The following is a 22,037-nucleotide window of genomic DNA, read 5'->3' on the forward strand; positions in this document are numbered from 1 at the left end:
ATTTAATACATTTCTTAGAAGTTGTTTATTTAAAACCCATGGGAAAAAAACTTAGACTATGTCATAATAGAACAAAATAAATATTGAATAATAATTGATTTTCAAAGGGAATCTACATAGAAGACTCTAGAGTTTCTGAATATTTTCCTAGTGCCAACATAGAAATAGATAAGACAGGAATATGTAAACTTCTTGGCCCAGTCTACTTAAGAAGAATACGGTTACTGGATTATATTTTAATCACATGCGGGAAAGGAGAAATTATCTCTATCTTGGAAGGAAATCAATACATGAAAACTGAAGGAAATGCACCACAGATAATTTGGTGTATCCCATGAATAGGGGGAAGAACAGGCTGTAGGAGCCAGAGAGGTCAAGGATGTCCCCAAGAACATGGCCCACAGAATAAACAAAGCTGGGCTCACAGGTGCTCACAGACTGCAGTGACAATCACAGAGCATGCATGGGTCTGAGCTAGATCCTCTGATATATCTTATGGTTGTGTATCTTGGTGTTCTTATGGGACTCCTAACAATGGGAGCGGGGGTGTCTCTGACTTTTTTGCCTGCTCTTGGGACAATTTTCCTCCTAGTGGGTTTTCTCATCCAGCCTTAATATTAGGGAATTTGCCTAGTCTCATGGAACTACTTACTTCGTGTCTGGTTGGCATGAATCAATGACCACCACTCCTTTCACTTAGTGCTCATCCCCAACATGACTGTGATATGTGGAGTTGTTTGACCCTTTTTATTATCAGAGAACATGGTTAGGTGAAAAATAAGGTGTCCCTAGCTGCAGCAACAGGTAAAAATACACAGATTCTTTTCCAACAAATTCTAAAGCTAATAAGCAGATTCATTCAACCTGTCAACTATGTATAGTTAGAAAACTACTGAATTCTGAAGGTTAAATACATACATACATAAATACATAGGTGTGTGTGTGTGTGTGTGTGCTGACCTAGTATAGTCAGAGAAAGCTTCCTGAGCAAGTATCTATAGGAAAAGAATGAGTTCAAATACCAAACAAATAAAACAAGAGAACAGTGTGTTCAGGACTCAAAACTGCAAGTAAATCCACACGTATGGGGATAGTGAAAAATAAAAAGGAAGCAAGATAAAACCCCGGAGAAAGACTGGTGTCCAGATGTGCCTGGCTATTTAGCTGCCTTCAGTGTTTGTTCTTTACACGCAATGGAAAGCTATTGATGGGCTTAAGAAGGAAAGGCCCAATTTAGAGAATGAATTGGAAAGGCAGCAAGAATGGAAACCAATTATAAAGATGCCGCAATAGTTCAGTCTGGAGATGCCCAACACTAGCTTGGACCGAGGTGGTACAGACAGGGATCGAGAGGGGTGCAGCCTCTAGAGATACTAAAGAGGCAAAATCAATAGGACCGAACAGGAGAAGAGAAATGGCACAATAGCCTCTTTATAATTTCTCTATGAAGCTTTCTGGGTATTGTACCACTTTCTATACAATGACTGCCGGGTGGTCATATCCCTGCAGGTTTAAAAGGAGCTGCTCTCTTTGTAACTGTTTGGACACTTGGGCTCAATTTTTTATACACCTATAAAGGAAATAGCTTTAGGACAATTTACAATAAAGAATGCCAGTAGTTAGTTGTAGATATTCCGTAATCGACACTTCGGAAAGAGCAGAACTAATTTTGAAGACGGACGTGGGATCCTCGTTAGCCCTGTGGGACGTGGGTTATTTCTATTGTTCACCTCATTTGCTTTTTCAGCACATCTGATTATCACACACGGGATGCCTGCTTCCCGGGGTCTCATCCTATTCTGTGGATTTGTTATATTCCGTGAGGCATTTTATCTGCACAACTTGTAGAAATTTAGAGAAAAATACTAACTTCTTCCTCTGAATGTTCCACTAGCTGACCATAGTGCACTTGACCGAGATGCAAGTGTTTAAAGGACATGTGGTGTTCCCTCTTCAAGTTTACAGTTAACCGCCTGCAAATGAATAACCCCTTCAGAAAAGATGGTTGAATTCTTTTTTTTTGGGGGGGGGGGGTTCACGACAGGGTTTCTCTGTAGCTTTGGTGCCTGTCCCAGAACTAGCTCTTGTAGATTCTTTTTAATAAACTGCCTTGACCATGAGACCCTGACTTTCAGAACAATTTCATTTCTGTGTGATTTTTTTTTTTTTGAGGGATGGCATTACAGATTTGAACTTGGGACTTGGCACAAGGTAATACTCATACACTAAGGTGCAGCCACAACACATCCTCATGCGGTTTTTTCAAAGAACGTTTGTTGCATCTTAATTTAAAACCACCGGGAAAGTTGTAATTGTTGCCATGTTTATTGCTCAGTGGCACTAACAGATTTGTTTATAGTTATCCATTCATGGATTATAAAAAATATCCCCACTTGGATTCTATAGGGTACAGTCACATTTGTTCGCCATCAAACGTCATTTCCTGAAGGCAATCCCCTGTAAAGGAGCCCAGCGCTCGGAAAACTGTAGCCTAGTGGAAAAGGAGCCATCCCAAAAACCCTCTGGAATCCTGGGACTGCACATCCGTACAATCGGGCACTGGTTAAAACTGTTGGATCTGATCTCATTTACCATTTACCCGCTAGATATGTCTTCTCACTTGTCATATAACCTACGCCAGCCTCAGTTTCCTATGGGAAAAACTGAAATGTAGCACATTCTATGACATGCATCGAGCTACACGGTGCATACAGGGTTAGCAACAGAGACATGCAGAAGCTACGGCCACAATCACTGCTGTCACCATTCCTCAGACACAACCATACACAAAGGGAGGGCTACACTAAGGAGGGAAGGTTGTACCAGTCGTCTTCCGGCCCTGATATATCGCAATAGTCATGACTGAATCGATCTTGTAGTGATTTACACTGAAGTTAAACAATTGAATTTCAGCAAGCATAAGAAGATAGGGAGGAATAAAGCGATATTTGCCAGGGGACTGGGCCAAATAGGAGAAGCTAGAATTCAAAAGGAAAGGGTAGATGGGATGTGTAAATCAGTAGACTGAGTTATTCATTCCTCCAGTGAAGAACAAGAATGGTCCCACAGACCTGATTCCAGTTTCTCTGCTCTTTTTAAGAGTTATGTGAGAATGGGCCTGTTCTGGATCATAACTAGTAGCCCTGCATGAGAAACACAGGTAGAAAATCCCATTTCACAGATGAGAAAATTAAGCCTGAACTTAGTCTCAATAACTGACATATATTTTGGAAGTTATCCAGCAAAATTTAATCAGATTTTCTTACTTCGAAGTTCATGCTCATTTACTATACCAAGGTTTGCCCAAGCTTGACCTTCTGGTCATTGCCAGCATTAATAGATGCTATACATAGTAGTATCTGCCTCTCAGAACAATGGGCACATATTTTCTATAAGCCGAAAAGAGGCAACAGGACTAAAAAGCTTGCCAATTACCTTTTAAGGAAATGTTCTTGTTAAAAGCAAATCAGAAAAAAATAAAATAAAATTGAGACACGTTTGCATTCCCCGTTCCCAGGCATCAAAGTCACTCCAACCACAGCTGGTGATATTCCTTTCTAAGTCAGCCACACAATGCTTCAAAATTTTAGAAGCATAAAGAACACATATTTGTCTAAGATTGGCAATATGAAAAAGTCAGTCAGATAAAAACCAAACTATGCATTTCCATTATATTCCAGAATACTTGTACAAGAAAACAAAATTTTGATGTAGTTAGTGTTTTTAGAAATGTAAAGATATTCATAGGAGAAAATGGTAGCTAAACTCCAGCTTAATAGGTGAGAAGTTATAACTGTGGTATAAAATCCATAGCAGAAATGAAACGGGATTACATCACAGGCAATTGCTAATATTAATGGACCAGAGGGGACTATGTTCCCTGAAGCTAGAAACATGTCAGAGGGGAAAGACATACATTTCAGCTCGAGAAAGAAAAATCCATTAACCATGAAATAGGGAAACAAAAAAATCAAACTTTCCATATACCATATCTTACTGGGAAAAAATCTATTAGTAAAAAAAGATTTCTAAATAAAATGTTTCTCTCTCTCTCTCTCTCTCTCTCATATATATATATATGTGTGTGTGTATGTGTGTATGTATAAGTACATCAAATATATATATATATATAATGTATAAACTAAACATCAAGAAAAATTTCAGATAATTCACATAGCTGTTATTTTGGCTGAATGTAGCCATCAAAGAAAGCACAGACACAATTTCTCCATGACCAAATACCAAAAGAATGCCTGTGGACTGGCATATATAAAAATCCGTCCTAGTTTTGGGTTTAAGGCAGCATCATATCAACTTCTCCAAATTTGGTAGGAATCATTCCAAGTTTTGTTTCCATTATGAAATTGATCCTAGCAACAGTTAACCTGATATCCCAGTCCCTGTAGTAGGTAAAAAATAGAGCAGATAAGAGGGATTTGACATGCCTTGCCATATTTAAATCATGTGAAGACTTATACAGACTACTAGAATAATCTTTCTTTAAAATTTCATAAGCACATACATAGATACACACACACACACTTGTGGGGTGGAAAAGAGGACAGCCCTATGGTCTGAGTCAAGCAGATAGCCCTCAAATAGCAAGACTCCAAGATGAGAAAGATCAATGCCACTGTCAGGGAACAAAGCAATTAACTCACTGGTGGTTCAGGTTGACACAAAGAGATGGGGTGTGGACTCCACCCACCCCCCGAGAACTAAACCAGCACACTGAGATTTTCTACTGCCTTAGCAGGATTAATGAAATACATCCCAAGATGACTGACATGCACGTATAAATGTATTTTACAATTGCTGATAGAGTAAATTTGTCTCCACACTAAAGTTCATTAGATAATACATCAGTTGAATAACTGAATTTAGCCATTGTATATATCAAAACACGAAGAACACAATGCACATATACAGTTTGAACTTGTCAAGTAAAATCCCTTTTCAAAACTGAGCGTCTATAGGAGTGTAAGGTTTTGTCTACACTGGAAGTAGCTGCAGACACTTTTCTAAGAGCTCTCCAAAGGTTCTGTGCTTGCTGTTGTTCATACTTCCTGCCTCTGGATGCTGACTACATCAGGTGACCTACTTCTTCTCATGGACTGAACGTCACTAAAATGGGAAGTCAGTTCTCAATCTGATACCTTAGAGTTTACTTTCTATTCTGCATTCTATATGCATCTTGCTTGCTCATTCTCATGAATCCAACTGTCCTATTGGAAACTGTTCTATGGAGACAAAGAATGGAGAGTCACTAATGCAAGCAGCTAATGCTCTCAGCGCTATGCTCTCGAGGAAATGAATCCCTACCGACAGCCACAGGAGTCTTCTGAACATCACCCACCTCCCAGCGGAGTGTGAGATGATTTCATTCGTTATCAATGCCTTAATAACAGCTCCATAAGCAACTCCTAGGCCCGGCTAATCAGTGTTCAGAAAGCTGACCCATGTGTATTAAAGTGCCAGATAGTAAGTGTTGTTTAGACCCACTAGATTTTGAAGTAAAACTTACAATAATAACAATACACAAAAAATAGCCTCGTTAAGGATTCCATCCATGAATAAAATATATTATTACTTTAAAAAGAAAATCCTTATCTTTATCCCAATACTAATTATGTAATTGCATAGCCTCCTATCTCAGCTCTTTAACTTTTAGTTTTTCCTCTTCTAAGACTATTTGTCATAAGGATAGATCTACTAAAAAGTTATATGATCAAGTCCTAATCCCCAGCCATTATTGGAAATAAAGATATTACAGGGGTAATTCTTTAAAATGAAATCCTCCTGAAAATGGATGGACCCTTTTCAGTATAACTGATATCCCTATTAAAACATTCTTGTGGCACTGAGTTGCGTCTAAGGAGAATATCCACTGAGACTGTAGTTATAACAGCATATACCAAAATACCACTAAAAGACAGGTGGGATATCTGAGTCAGATCCTTCCCTGCCATCTTCACAGTGCATACGGTCTTCCCAACATCTAGGTCTAGAACTTCTAACCTTCAAAACTGCTAGACAATCAGATTCTGCTGTTTAAAATGTGGACGATGGTATTTCGTTACAGCAGCTATGCAAACCAATACATCATTTACTACTGTCTATAGGAGTTCTATTCGAAGTAGGAATCTCTCGTCAGTGTAGCCATTTACCTACATATTAATTCAACAAATGAAAATCTTTTACATATCAGGCTCTAAGCTTAGCACTAGGCACTCAGCGGAAAACAAGAAACACAACGGAAGGCCACAGCACACCAGCACATAGTGTGACTGTGCTGGAGTTAAGAGGGCCTTCTCTAAGCAGACAAATTATAAAATGGCGCCCCCTTGTGGGAGATGAATGGACAAAAGAGATACTCCTCTAATAGGAACAATCGGATAAAACCAACTTGCATGAGCTGGCAAACCCCATGGTTCTGGCCAAGCAAAGCTGATGAAAACAAACCTGCTTCTGCCTGTATTTCCACCACAGATGTTTAGGGGAGAAGACAACACACAAAGCTAATAATGATCTGAGAAAGGTCCCCATGGGTCCCTCGACACTTAATTTCTTCCTCAGCTTCCATTAACGTTTTGTTGAAAATGCCGAAAATCTGAGAACCCTTTGTTCAAAGACAAGGGCAGTGATTGGCTCGAACAGACCTCATAGACAGTCTTGATGGCCACTGAATGAGCTCCATCGTGACAAGGAAGAAGGACAGGCTTTCCCAGAGTGTACAGGAAGACCCCTGTTTGTTAAGCATCAAGCTGACAATAAAAGCTAACTGTGACTGGGCCTCAGACCAGAAACCCTGTCCTGACCTTGCACCTTGTAGTACTTCTCTGGCTTGCTCTCCAGCTGCACCCAAACCCCAGGAGCAAAGAACAGTGATAGCCAAGAAAATATAACCCTGCAGGTCAGACTTTCTTTTTTCACCGTCTTATACACTGCTCTCGACACCCAGGAGCCTGAATGTTATGAGAAAATGGCCCAGACAGAGGGATCACTACTAACTTGCAGAAGTCCACCAGAGGAATCACTACTAACTTGCAGAAGTCCACTTCCAGGAACTTTGCAAGCTGAAGGTTAAACGTGGTCTTTATTAAAATTCAATTACATAAACTAGGTTACATTCAAACAGCAGTATCACTGCATAATTATTGCCCTGTAATTTGTGTGCTTGTCATCCATGCTATTACATCTGTATCACCTAAAACACCTCTGCCCAACTCATATCCAGTGCTATTGTGTTAGTAACCTTCTATTAGTCACTGTGAAATAATCTTTACTCATAGCCAATTTTATATGTTGAAGTTTTATTCATTAACTTCTGACTATCCAGGAAGGAGAGCATGAGGTAAAATATTCTAATAATACCGCTTGAATTTTGAAATACATCCTGTCTGTAGTCATTGCATGTACTCAAAAAAATAAGAATAAATTCCATTAATATTCAGAAACCATTATGTAGTTTGGCAAAGAAGATGCTCACACACCATTGGCAAACACGTGAAGGTCTGTTCAGTTTCCCTTAGTCATAAATATAAAGGAAAGTGTTTGTCTCTGTGTGTGGACACACTGTACTCAGAGACCGAGTACTAATCAAAGAATATGAGGAGGCCCTGAGGCCACACATAGGGCCAATAGGGGCTTCTTCTTTGATCTTTTCCTAAGAGTGAACCGTGCTACCCAGAACAGATACTGTTATGGGACAGATGATGGCCATAGATATTTACTTACCCACAAAGTGTGCCACATGATGCCTGGGCAAGCCAAAATAGGAAGATAAAGTGTGTGGGTAGCGACCTAGCTCTCAGGGATGAGAAGCTAGAAATACCCTGCTCTTGTTTCCCACATGGTCGTGCAAGCATGAGGGCCACTTCAGACTCCATGCCTCTCTCTGCTTGCCTCGCCTTTTGCCTTTCCACACTAACGGCGCCAGACCCCGTTGAATTTTCCCCACTCTCCACACCGCATTGTTCCCAGCATGCCTTGCTCTTGTCTCCCACATTCCTGACATCCCATTTGACTTCTATCTCCCTGGCCCTTTAGAACCTAGTCTGGAACCTGGCACCCAGCGACGCATGGCAGTTTTAGCTCATTTGCAAACAAACGGATTTTATGGATGTCAGAATTGGTCTACTGACAACAACATGGCCTTAGACAAGAAATTTAAGCCCTCAGGCATTTTTTTATCATTTGGTACTAAATGAGGATAAATGTGTCATCATTGTTGCAGAAATGAGTATTACATGCGATCATTATAGTAGCTTCCTCTATTAGGCACTCACTTGCAGGACACTACGCTTGCTCATGCAGAGTATCTCATTTAATCCGCTCACACACTAGCTCTTGAACATAGTCACTACCATTAAGTTCATTCCAGGGATGATGAAGCAGAGGCTCTAAAAATGCACATCCATGCAATCCAGCATGAGAATGAGAATAATTCTTCCTCTGCCCCGACCAGAAATAATATCTTTTTCTCTGTGTGTAATTTGAAAATAAATTCTAATAGGATAACTGTTGAAATATTAGTTAATAGGTAAATAAACAGCTTATTACTAGCTTGTCTGTGTGTTTGTTAATAATTAGTGACCCCCAAAAATTAATTATAAGTAATTAATTTATAGTTATTAGAATAATTAGAAATAAATAGATGGATTTTAATATGATTGTTCTGTAAAGCTTATCTTCACAGACTAGAATAAGAGTCACAAGGTAAGTGATGGAGGAGTTAATTTCATTGGTTAAATAAAGAAACTGCCTTAGCCCTTTAATAGGACAGAAAATTAGGTAGGCGGAGTAGACAGAACAGGATACTGGGAGAAAGAAGCCGAGTCAGGGAGTCACCATGATTCTCCCACTCCAGACAGAAGCAGGTTAAGATCTTCCCTGGTAAGCCAGCTCGTGGTACTACACAGAATATTAGAAATGGGTTAGATCAATATGTAAGAGCTAGCTAATAAGAGGCTGGAACTAATGGGCTAGGCAGTGTTCAAAAGAATACAGTTTCTGTGTAATTATTTTGGGGCATAAGCCATGCGGGCGGCCGGGTGCCTGGGACGCAGCCCCGCCGCTCCTATTACAACAAGTAAGTCTTTTTCCACACCCTGTTTCTCTTTCTTTTTCTCCCTCCACCTCCTGTCTCTAAGGACTGAACTGGGATCTCATGAATCCTGGGCACTCTTGCTCTGAGTTCCTCTGCCCACAACAAGAATCGACATTTCACAATCAACGGACTAAAAGATGATGAATTTTCAACCCATTTTTCATATTTTTTATATCTCTCAATATCTCTTTTATATTCATATGCCATCATTTCTTGTCCCATATAAACACATATAATATCCATGAAGAAGAGTGCACATTATTATTACAAACAGAAAATATCTCTGGTGAATCAAGTTTGTCACCATAATTAGGATGCAATTTATAAAAGTACACTTACAGGAGCAGATCATAAGGTTAATAATTACACCTGACCCAGGATTTTTTTTTTTTTGATGCAGACCACTGTGGACCATACTAGGAAACATGAAAGCTTATTGACATTTAACTTCTTAACTCAATATTTCTAAGAAGTGCTTTCTCTGGTTTCTTCTTCCTCAACTTGACAGCCCCAATATAATCTATAAAGCATAACAATTAAGAGCATAGACTTTGATGTTTAACTGCCTGGATTGGAATCCTAATTCCACAGATTAGTAACTTTGGGCAAGTTGTGTAACCTCTTTGTTTCCTTAGTCTCGCTTTGATATGGGGTATTGGAACATCCTACCCCCAGGTTGTTAGAGTTATTATATTCATAACATTTGGAACAGTGCCTGGGTCAGAGTAATGCTATATATTGGCTCTGATTATTGGCATTGTCATGGAAATTCATTAATATTACAAGGCCTAGTCTTAAAATGGCTAAGGTCCAAAAACTGAAAGAAACAAAAATTCTATCTGAGAATCACGTGTATAAATTTATATTATCTGTAGCATAAAGAAGGTAGAAAATAATGACTGCCCTCCAGTTCCTATATGCAAGCTTCACCTTTTTTAATATTAAGAAAGGTAATAGGAATAATTATTCCTTGGAGATGCTAGTTGACTCTGGTATGTAAATAAATAAATTCTTCTCTGCTGGCTTACTATTTATGCATTCATTGTTTGCCCAATTAGTCTGTGAATTTTTTAAAGAAGTAATTCATTCCAGTTTGCATCTCAGTTTCAGAGGTTAACTACATTTTCATTTTATTTTCCTTCAGAAACAAAGTATATTCAGAGACACTATTTGAAAATGAATATATCTCAATCCTGGTAGATACAGAGAGTCTCCTTCCTCTTGAGAACATATTTTGTACTTCAAGAGTTCAAGACATTGAAAGTTATGTGCATCTGAAAAGGAATGATTAGTTAAGAATGGAAACAAATCTTTCAATAGGGAAGCTCTAGCTGGTTTTCGCACACCACACATTCCAGGTATCTGTTCATCTAACAAAAGGCTGGTGGCCATAGTTTTCTTTAAATTATTATGCAGTGATATAATAAGTAAATAGAATCAAAATATAACAATAATGTATATTAACAATATGGGAAGAGAGATGTTCATATAAGCAATTCATTTTCTATATGAGCTATGAGTTGAGATCAAATTGCCCCACAGAAATCTGAGAGGCTTTAAGGTCTTTTCTTTGTCCTTATATTTACATTTTTAGCACAGATTTTGAATTGTGTTCTCACCCTATATAACACCCACTTTCTGTTCATTTGTAACATGTTGCTTTTGTAGAAATTTTTTCAAAATCATTCTTCACGTATCTTCTTCATCTGAATACAACCCCATAGCTTACCAGTCCAAGATTTTAACAAGTATTGCTTGCCATTCATTTTAAATTTAACTTTTTAAAAATTATTATGTTTCTGAGATAACATAATTATATTTTTTCTTCCTTTCCTTTCTTCTCTCCAAACCTTCCCATTGTTCCTCTTTAATCATTCAAATCTATGGTCTCCTTTTTTTACTAATTATTTTGATTATTACACACATAAACATATATGTATATATGTATGTATATATGTATATGCATGTGTGTTGTTTGTATAAATAATTACATGTTGGTCAATCTATCCCAGGAGGCCTCGGGCCTACAATCACAAAGAACTACAATCAACTAAGGCACACTGAGAGCAGGAGAAATAGCCTTCCCCAGAGAAGAGTACACCAATTGGTTACCCAATACCAAATGGTCACCTCTGAAAATGTACATACAAGTAATTTTTTATTTTTGTGTTTGCAGACACATGCATGTGGATGCCTGTGAAAATCAGAAAAGTATATAAGATCCCACATGGAGTAGTGGACAGCTATGAACTGCCTGATGTTGGTGCCAGGAACTGAATACCTGTCTTCCATAAGAACAGCAAGTACCCTTGGAAACTGAACTGTCTCTCTAGTGCCCCCATTCAGTTTTTTAAATCCTTTTATGGTAGAGTTCTTGTCCATCATGTCTGAAGCTCTGGATTTGAACCTCAACACTACATAAAACTGAGCATGGTGGTACACAACTATAGTCCCAGCCCTTGGTTGGTGAAAGAAGGAGGATCAGAAGCTGAGAGTCAACCTCGGCTACATAGTGAGTCTGAGACCAGCCTGAGCTACACACAAGATGCTGAATCAAATAAGTGAAAATTCAAAGCCTTTTAGATATGTCTTTATATACATCAGTTTAGTTTTTCTTATTGGATATTATTAGTCCATAAGTGTACAAATTGTTAAACCTGTTGACTCTTTCTCCTAAATATCTTGCAAATACTGCCCTTCACTTCTATCCTTAGCACTACTATATAATTTAATTTTATACTATATACAATTTCAAAACTCTCACTGCTTTCAAGATCACCTTAATCAAATTCTCAACTTTAAAGATTAGGAGCAAAAAGTGGATATGATTCAAACATATTGTATATGTGAAATTACCAAATAATAAATAAAATAATTCTTAAGCAAGCATCTTGCAACATTCTCCTGTTTAGCACATAACAATGAACAGAGTAGTATCAGATCCTCTAACATGGTAACCATAACACACTCAGGAAATGGTTTGCAAGCAATAGAAATTTTAAACTTAAGAGAAAAGACAGGAAGAGACATGAGATTTTTTCCCAGTGAATCTTTATATTTTTACTTTATTTATTTATTAAAGATTTCTGCCTCCTCCCCACCTCCACCTCCCATTTCCGTCCCCCTCCCCCAATAAAGTCCCCCTCCCTCATCAGCCCAAAGAGCAATCAGGGTTCCCTGCCCTGTGGGAAGTCCAAGGACCATCCATCTCCATCCTGGTCTAGTAAGGTGAGCATCCAAACTGCCTAGGCTCCCACCAAGCCAGTACGTGCAGTAGGATCAAAAACCCATTGCCATTGTTCTTGAGTTCTCAGTAGTCCTCATTGTCCGCTATGTTCAGCGAGTCCGGTTTTATCCCATGCTTTTTCAGACCCAGGCCAGCTGGCCTTGGTGAGTTCCCGATAGAACATCCCCATTGTCTCAGTGTGTGGGTGCACCCCTCACGGTCCTGAGTTTCCTGCTCATGCTCTCTCTCCTTCTGCTCCTGATTTGGACCTTGAGATTTCAGTCCGGTGCTCCAATGTGGGTCTCTGTCTCTGTCTCTTTTCATCACCTGATGAAGTTTAAAATTCAGGAGGATGCCTATATGTTTTTCTTTGGGTTCACCTTCTTATTTAGCTTCTCTAGGATCAGGAATTATAGGCTCAATGTCCTTTATTTATGGCTAGAAACCAAATATGAGTGAGTACATCCCATGTTCCTCTTTTTGGGTCTGGCTTACCTCACTCAGGATAGTGTTTTCTATTTCCGTCCATTTGCATGCAAAATTCAAGAAGTCATTGTTTTTTACTGCTGAGTAGTACTAAGACAAAAAGGGAACCCACTGACTGGGAGAAGATCTTCACCAACCCTGCAACTGACAAAAGTCTGATCTCCAAAATATATAAAGAACTCAAGAAACTAGACCGTAAAAGGGTAATCAACCCAATTATAAAATGGGGCACTGAGATGAACAGAGAATTCTCAACAGAAGAAGTTCAAATGGCCAAAAGACACTTAAGGTCATGCTCAACTTCCTTAGCGATCAGGGAAATGCAAATCAAGACAACATTAAGATACCATCTTACACCTGTCAGAATGGCTAAAATCAAAAACACCAATGATAGCCTTTGCTGGAGAGGTTGTGGAGAAAGGGGTACACTCATCCATTGCTGGTGGGAATGCAAACTTGTGCAACCACTTTGGAAAGCAGTGTGGTGGTTTCTCAGGAAATTTGGGATCAACCTACCTCTGGACCCAGCAATACCACTCTTGGGAATATACCCAAGAGATGCCTTATCATACAACAAAAGTATATGCTCAACTATGTTCATAGCAGCATTGTTTGTAATAGCCAGAACCTGGAAACAACCTAGATGCCCTTCAATGGAAGAATGGATGAAGAAAGTATGGAATATATACATATTAGAGTACTACTCAGCAGTAAAAACAATGACTTTTTGAGATTTTTTTAAAAAGACAGATGAAATAGGTTCAAATAATGAGGTTTGAGGTATGAGAGTATACATTGGATCATTTCAGAATGCAAACTAAGTCTGTATTTGGGTCATTCAGCTCTTAAACCACAAGCAGATATACAAATCCCATGAACAGAACATATGCGTAGCTGGGTTAATATCACCATTCAACCCAGCTCTGACAAAACTATATCCAAGGGGAAGTGACAGCCCCTGCAACAGAGACAGCTAGTTATTCACACAGTTTCATCATTTCATCCTGACCCTAACCTCCTCTCTGAGCTCCTGGCTCCAAAATGAGTTTTTCACTTTCTCTCTCTTCAGGCTCTCAAATAACCTCAGGGTTCTACTATGGGGCCTACCATACTAAACGTTTAACACTCTGCTTTCTTATAGCTCACAGCAAGGCATGAGTTCCTGAAAAGCTGCATGTCAGCGTCTGAAAATCAACGTTCAGGGGAACTGCACAAAAATGTCTCCCAGCATGCTCTCTCAGAGCAGGGCAGGGAGGAGCAGACGGGAAGAAGCCTTCTTTCCATGAAGCTACAACTGATGCTTCAGCCAATCCAAAGCTTGTTGGAGGAGTAGAGTGCTTTATCAGAGTTGTCTTTCCTGGATCTTTTTGTATCAGAGCCATTTATTCTTTCTCTACCTTCTACCTCATGAGAAAGGTCCCTGTGACCAAGAACAATTCCTAATGTGGGACTTAAATATGAGCCTTTAATAGCAAACACACCCAGCATACTGGGGAGATGTGGAGCGGGGAGTATCACTATATACAGGACAGTCACAGGGAAAACCTTGTTCATTTCAAAATATATAATACCTCTTTAAAAAGAAACTGTTATTTCTTAGTGACTGGGATAAAACACAATAAAACCAATGAATAACAATATCTCAATATCTGCTTTTAGACACAGGCGAGAAATGGAAAACAACTGTGGGAAGGAGAGGTATAGAAAAAAATGATACCAGGAAGAGAAAGGGGAGGCTGAAGTACCAAGTCAGTGCTTCACTAGCATCCCATAGAGATGGAGCAATGAAAGCCATCCCCTAAAGGTCAAATAGCTTTATCATACATGTCCACTCCAATTAAGAAAAAGTACAGCCAGTAAGTCAGTAGGTGTGAGACCTGAGATGCATGCAAAGGAAAATGGTCCTGGGGCAATGACTCACCATGTGTCGAGCCAATTGTAGATAATGAAATGATGCTCATATTGATACAAAGAGGAAAAATATGTTGAGTAGGAAAGGAGGGATATGAATATAGAAGTGTCAACATTTAAAGAGTCAGAAATACTACCAGGAGTTAAGTTGAAGTGCATTAAAACTTTTGGAGAGTACAATATGTAGTGCATGCAAATGTATGTAATTTATATATATAAATATATTATATCATGAATATATATATAATAGGAACATTATAAGAATTGAAGCAAGGAGCATATAGACTTTTAGATTATTCAAATGTGATAGAACTTCAGATAAAGGGAGATGACAGTTATTTATCATACACTCGGTCACAAAATTCCAAATTTAAAACACAAACTTACTTCTAGAATTTTCATCTTAAAATTACTCTTGTAGCAAAACAACATAAACTAAACTCATTTACTTCACTTTTTAATATATTTTGAGAACTTCATATATAAATTATACTGTACATCTATCATTCCTTCCATCCTTCCTTCTCTCCCCTCCTCCAACTCCTCCTTCTTTTCTCATTTCCTCTCAGATTCATAACCTCTTCTGTGAATATATATGAAAATATATGTACAAAATCTGTGATTATATTATGTCGACAGAGGCTCCTTGTTCTTTCCTGGCTGTCCAGATCTTAAATAGTCAGACAGAAACCATATTAATTGCAATACTGTTTGGCCAATAGCTTAAGCATATTTCTAGCTAGTTCTTACATCTTAAACTAACCCATTTCTATTATTTTATATTTTTCCACGAGGCTCATGGTTTGCTGGTAAGGTTCTGGCTGGCGGCTCATGTCTTTCTCCTCCCGTGGCTACATGGTGTCTCCTTGACTCCACCTACTCTCTCTATGTATCTCTTCCAGCCTGGCTATATTCTTCCCTGCTATAGGCTGAAGCAGCTTCTTTTATTAACCAATAGTAATAAAACATATTCACAGCATACAGAGGGGAATCCCACATCAATATTAGATCATATATTGAAAAACAATGGATTATAGTGAAATAACAGGAATGTCTTCAGTGAGAAGGCTGTTTCTTCCTCCCTTGGCAGCCATTGACTGCTCAAACTTCTTCATCTAGAGGTGGGACTTTGGGAACTTTCTTCCATCCTCCTTTGTATTTGACTGGCATTGTGCAGGCTTTGTTTAGACAACAATGCTTTGAGATTTTGTGTGTAGACATGATTCTCTATCTTGTCTGGATGAGGCTATTCTGTAGCAGATGTCCTGCTCCTCTGTCTCTTACAATGTGGCCATCACTTCATCCACAATGTTTCCTAAACCTTGTAGGGAGAGGTTATGTTTAGAAGTACCAATAGGGCGGGACACCCCATGGTCAGTTGTGTATCTCTTTAACAGAATCCTTAAACTTGAGGATGTAACCTAGAACAACCACAAAGGCAAGAAAGTAGAAAGTTAAGGTGTGGGACGTGGTAGAGAAAGTTCTAGAAATGAAGAGAGGAAGCACTACAAGAAAGAAAAGGGGGAGATGGAGGGGTTGCTTAAGTGAGGGTGGGAAAGAATAAGGAGGAAAAGTAAAGAGAGGTAAATAACACTAGGGGTTCTTTTAAAAGATATAGGTAAATATTGTTTTATAAGCTGCCTTAAAATACATAAATAATGTGTGTGTGTGTGTGTGTGTGTGTGTACAAAGAAGGGGAGCAATTAATTTGAATAATGCCACATGGGGTAGTATGCTCACCCCAGGAGCCATAGACCATTTGACCAATTCTCTAGTGTCAGTCAAGGGAAACCTCACTTCAGGTTGTTGATCAACAGAGTCCAAGAGACTCCAAATAATATAGGCTATTGTAATTGCCCTCTGTTTCCTCCTATAATAAATAAAAGTAAGACTCTGTGGCTGAAGTTACCACATACTTCAGACTCAGGTCTTGGAAGAATCTAGATGGAACTGACCCAGCAGGCTCCACCGAGAGGTATAACTTGCAGAGTATCAGAAAGTGCTCATTTTGAGCTCCAGATAGCCACCAAAGCAGAGTTTTCACTTTGGTGGCTCTGGTCTCTTGATAATCACAGGCAATTCTTCAGACTGATTTGAACAGGACAAAGTCTTAATTCACTTTATCACATAAATACCTCACAAAAGTCTTTGCTTCCATCTGAAATTTCGAGGTCCAGGCCTCCCCCATTCGCACTGCTCTCAGCATTATTTTCCAAGTTCACACAGCAACCTATCAAGCTCTGGACACTCAATGGCTTTTCTAGCCCAAAGTTCTCATCTCCTCTCACAATCCTCCCCCAAAACTGAACAGTCATGTCTGTGACAGTGATACCCCATAATCCTAATAGAAATGTACCAATTTCTATTCTAGCTAAGAAAGTGCCCCATAGACTTGCCTATAAATCAATATTATAGATATTTACTCAGCTCTGGTTTCCTCTTAGGTAATATAAGTTTGTGACAGGTTGAAAAAAAAGATGGAATAAGTAGGTAGGTAGATAGACAGACAGACAGATAGATAGATGATTGATAGATGGTAGAGTAGATTAAATAGATGATAGATAGATAGATAGATAGATAGATAGATAGATAGATAGATAGATAGATAGAATAAACAGGACACCTACCTTCTGTAAAGCCACAGAATGAACCACAATGACCAAACAGCATGATATCCAGTGGTGTACTTCTGGTATTTATATCTTGGGGGTAAGTAACAGTTGTCTAATGGTTCTTAAGGACTACTCAATACAAGATAACTCAAGTCTGGTCCTGTAAACCTTGTCATAGACCCTAGAGGAGAACTACTACCACCAGTTTTTTTTTCCTTAATAAATTTACATCTTAACTGTATTCTAAACACTTATCCTTATGCCCACATATAAGAATAAATTCTCACACTCATCAAAGAAGCTTCATTTTACAGGAGACAGGGGCTACTACAAAGATCCACGATTGGAAAAAATACAGACAATAAATTTGTTTACTTTATTATGATCCCTTCATCCTACATAAGGTAAATTTTAAAATAGAAAAGTGTTCAAAGGCCTTTTCCTCTTTAAAAAAGAAACAAACTACATTGATCATGAGATCTTGGAATTCTTAGGGAAGGTGCCATATATTAAGTCAGCTTTTGTTAGTTCTCTTTCTGAAAACACGTTGTAGGCATGCAGAATTCAAAAGAATAGGTTTTCCTCATAGGACAGATGCTACATCACCATAAGCAACAATATTAGCACCTTCATCATCACCTTCTATTTGATATATTTTCTGCCCATTGTTGCACACACGGACGTTACATGGATCAACCTGGACCGTCCCTCTACCCTTGTGAAAGAGGAGAAGCCCCCAGAATTAGCAAGTGTCAGGAAAGACCATAAGATACAACACTTTAGATTGAGAGGAAGGACCTATACACTCTAGCTCCTCTGACCAGGAATTTCTGTCCCTTTCAGCTCTCAGGCTAAAACTAAGTATGTTCTCTTCATTGCTATCAATTTCTAATTCTGAAGGTCAATTAAATTATGTTTCTTCATCTTCCTTGAATTACTTAATATCTACCAATTAAGTGCTGTGATTAGGAAACACACAAATGAAAGGGGTACATTGCATGCCTGTGACCAACCCAGACCGTTGTCCTAACAACTGCCAATCAGAAGAAAACAATCCCTACCACCATCCTCCCCTTAGAAAACAACTGAATTTTTGCCTGAAGTAGGATGGTAGAATTATGCACTCATCTGGCAATAAAAAGCTTCACATGAAATTCTTGGCACCCATTTAATAAATAAACATAGCCAAAAAAAAAAGAAAAATCATCTCTTTCCAACATTCTGTGTGAAAACATAACGCAGGCAGAAAGACATTTGCTCAAAAAGTCATCTGAAACATATTTTTAAGTTCCGATTAGCAGAAAATTGCTACAGAAGCTATTTTTTTAAAGCAAGGTACTTATCTTCCTGGATCTTCTTGAGGATTAGCTTGATTCTGTTGATCAGCTTTTTCACAGACCCCGAGGTCTAAAAGGGTCACCTGGATCATGCCTGACAACAGCCACATTCATACAGCAGAAAAGCGAAGGATTTAGCCACTCTACTGAGTTTAAACATTTGCACTGGACTGACAATACAAATAAATATAATCTCAGCGCATCTTTCAGATATGCATATTAGGAACAGCATGTACGGCCAGGGAAACAGCAGTGAATCTAAACCAGCCAAAGGCCAAACGCAGGGGCTCTTCTAACTCCAGCAGTTAAGGAGTAAGGCAGATAAATCACAGAGCCAGCAAAGGGGAATATAATGCATTTCAGGCCGGCTCAGAGGGAAAGACATATGAGACACACTCAGGGCAACTAAATTTATACAGTCGGGAGAATGAACTTCAAGGAGGGAACCTGATCATAATCTATAAATACTGCCAAGGTAACACCATAAATAATTAAGGAAAGGAACTATTTGCTGTCTCTGAACTAGGTGTAAAAATGAAGCTTGAGATTTACTTTTCCCTTCCTTTCGTTTTGGCATCAAAGCATGTTTGTATTGAGAGTCCTTTGCTCCTACCTGGAATCTATTGTGCCAGAGCCCCAGACGGGTAGTTCCTATAGTTACTCTGTCCTCAATGGAGAGCACTATAATAAACTCCTCTCTCCTCCCAGCCTTCAGCTCAGAGTGGCCTGAATAGGAGATTACTACGACAGAAGGGTGAGACCTCATCTAAGGACTCTCCTGAAGTTCTGCCGCTCCCAGAAGCCGGAGCATCCCCAGCCTTCTACCACGCAAACAGGGAACTGGGCTACATGCTCTTATTTACTGTTGTGTCTCTTTCCTCAAGTGCATGGCTATTTATTACAGGTTAGGACAATGCTTCTTAACGCGTGTGAATGGATATCGCATAAGAACTTCCTAAACCCCGCAGACTCCAATTCAGTAGGCTTGAGGTAATAGGGGGGAAAATTCAAATTCTACAGCTTCAACATGCACACAGATGGCCGTGAGGATGCCAACCTTCAGACCACACTTTGAAGAGCAAGGAAGCAGCGCTGGGAAGAGAGAGTTGCAAGGAAAGATGGCTAGCCTATACCACCTTGGCATGCTCTGTCCAGGCTGATGGACACAGAGGAAGCAAGCTCCTTCAGAAGACCAGTTCTTGAGCTGGAAAAAGACAAGTGACTAGCAGGAGGAAGTCTCAGGACACTCCTTCAGTGTTTTCACTACAGACACTTGATATGGATGATTTCAAGACTGCATGAGATCCTGCACTCTAATGATTTCCTTCAACTGGTCTATTATTTCAGAACTGTTTTTAAAGACACTTAAGACATGTAGAAGCCAGTGCCACAAAACATTCCTCAGACCAATAACAAAAACTAAACAAAAAATGACAAAAACAAAATGGGGGGCAAAATAGCATAAAATGAACTTTGAAATGAATCTCTGAACTACTTCAGTTTTCACTTGTAAAGGGATATCACTTTGTTTTTTACAAATGTGAAGATTTGTTTTATTTCTGGGCTTGATTTTTGGCTAACTTTTCTTGATTCATGCTCTTGGTAAATCTGCAGCAGGGAGGGTCCTCCAACACCAGCATGCAACAAGAGCAAGATTGTTGCCTTAGCTGAGTGGGATATCATTTTTTTAAACTGGATTTGGCATGTAAAATGAGAAAGGATAATCTTTTAAAATAAAATAAATTTTATACATATATAAATTATATATAATATATATATATATGTGCTACAACTGGGGTAGGAATAAAAGTATACATTTTAAACAAATATTACAAGTCTTTTCCTGAGCCAAAATCAACTGCCTCTCCCTTCCCACAGTAAATACTTTTCTTCCTCTTGGGTGCATCCAAAACCATCCCTAACTACTTCGCTGTGCTTATGTCTAAGGAAAATCACAATGAAATTACAAACTTTGCTTCTCTTTTGATAATGTGTTAAAACTATTATCCCACTTGCTCACGGAGCATCTTAAAAATAGCGACTCACAAACCTTAACAAACACGACGATGGGAAACAGACACCCAGAGCTTTTCCAAGGCAGTTCTGATTTCAAATATTCTGCCCACTCATCAAACAACTGTCTCCAATCTTTGGCTGAAAAATATGGTCACCCGAGGAATAAATTAGAACATTCTGAGTTGCCAAAGATGTTTCACTAAATCTTTTACTCAATAAATTCAACTGTTTATTTTTAAAAGCCCTGCTCATGGGACAAGCTCACATGACTATGATGTTGCCCTTCTCTGGAGCTCTGGTTTGAGCAGGTAGTTTTGTGTGATGAATAGAGGCGATTTATAGACATTAGGAGAGGGTCTACAAACCACCCTCTATAGTATTGGGTGCCAAATCTTTGTTTTAAGTCCTATCTTCCATATGTCTGTAGCCCATTACAGGGAAAACGGAAATACAAGACGCCTGAATGCTAAAGAAATTTGTAATATCACATATATGTGCTCACTGACTCATTTGAACTCAATGTCTATAGCACAAAAGCTGAATCGTCCTAAACTAGATACGAAATGACAGTTTTAGGCTACAAAGTGTAATGGGATAAGCACCCTGAGGTGTCCCTCTAGAATGTAGTACTCACCCCTGCAAGAGAACATAAAGAAAATGCTATATGACTGGTCAGGTCCTCAAGAAAATGCACTCACCATAAGCTAGGTCTAGAGAGGGAGAGGATTTGGAAAATAATGCTGTTCTTGTCCCTGTTCTGTCGTGAAGGATAGAATTGAACCCCATAGCTACTCCTTAAATCATTTTTACTGAAGGAAAATTCTGGCAAGAAAGGAAAAAATCTACAAATGAGTAAAGTGTCAACCATGGCAATTACAATGATGAATGATTTGCTGAACAATGTATTACACAGAGATTTTGACTCTCCATGAGTGCAGTTATGTTATTACTTTATGCAGTCCCCTTTGAAATGAAGCCCTAGTATTGGAAACCACACTTGCGCTTCTCTCTCTTCAAAATGATTTTTAAGAAGAGAGTAATTAGGAAGGCCATTCAGAAGATCCTTAGTAAACCTGAAGTGATACCCATTCTGCAAGGAAGAGAAAGTCAAAAGATGACTTAATTCCCAAACAACTAAACCCGAAAACATCATTTCACTCCATGTAATATCACTTAAACTTGAATTATCTATCGTAATAACACTTTTCAAAAAATAAAAACCTCCGTTTCTTAAGTAGTACGATTTTCAGTGGGATGTCTGCATACCCTTAGAAAGAAAATATTATAAGATGATCAATGTTCAAATTTATTATTCCCACATTGTTTCAATATCTGTGGTG

At 38.8% G+C, this 22,037-nt stretch overlaps 1 protein-coding gene across 1 annotated transcript in view; it reads right to left on the reverse strand.

Annotated features, from left to right (window-relative positions):
- The window catches only part of Trhde (thyrotropin releasing hormone degrading enzyme), a 369,227-nt gene that overhangs the window by 284,314 nt on the left and 62,876 nt on the right, over positions 1-22,037 (reverse strand). The gene's annotated exons all lie outside the window — the stretch shown is intronic.

This window comes from Chionomys nivalis, chromosome 25, assembly GCF_950005125.1.
Source record: "Chionomys nivalis chromosome 25, mChiNiv1.1, whole genome shotgun sequence".
NCBI classification, from domain to species: Eukaryota; Metazoa; Chordata; class Mammalia; order Rodentia; family Cricetidae; genus Chionomys; species Chionomys nivalis.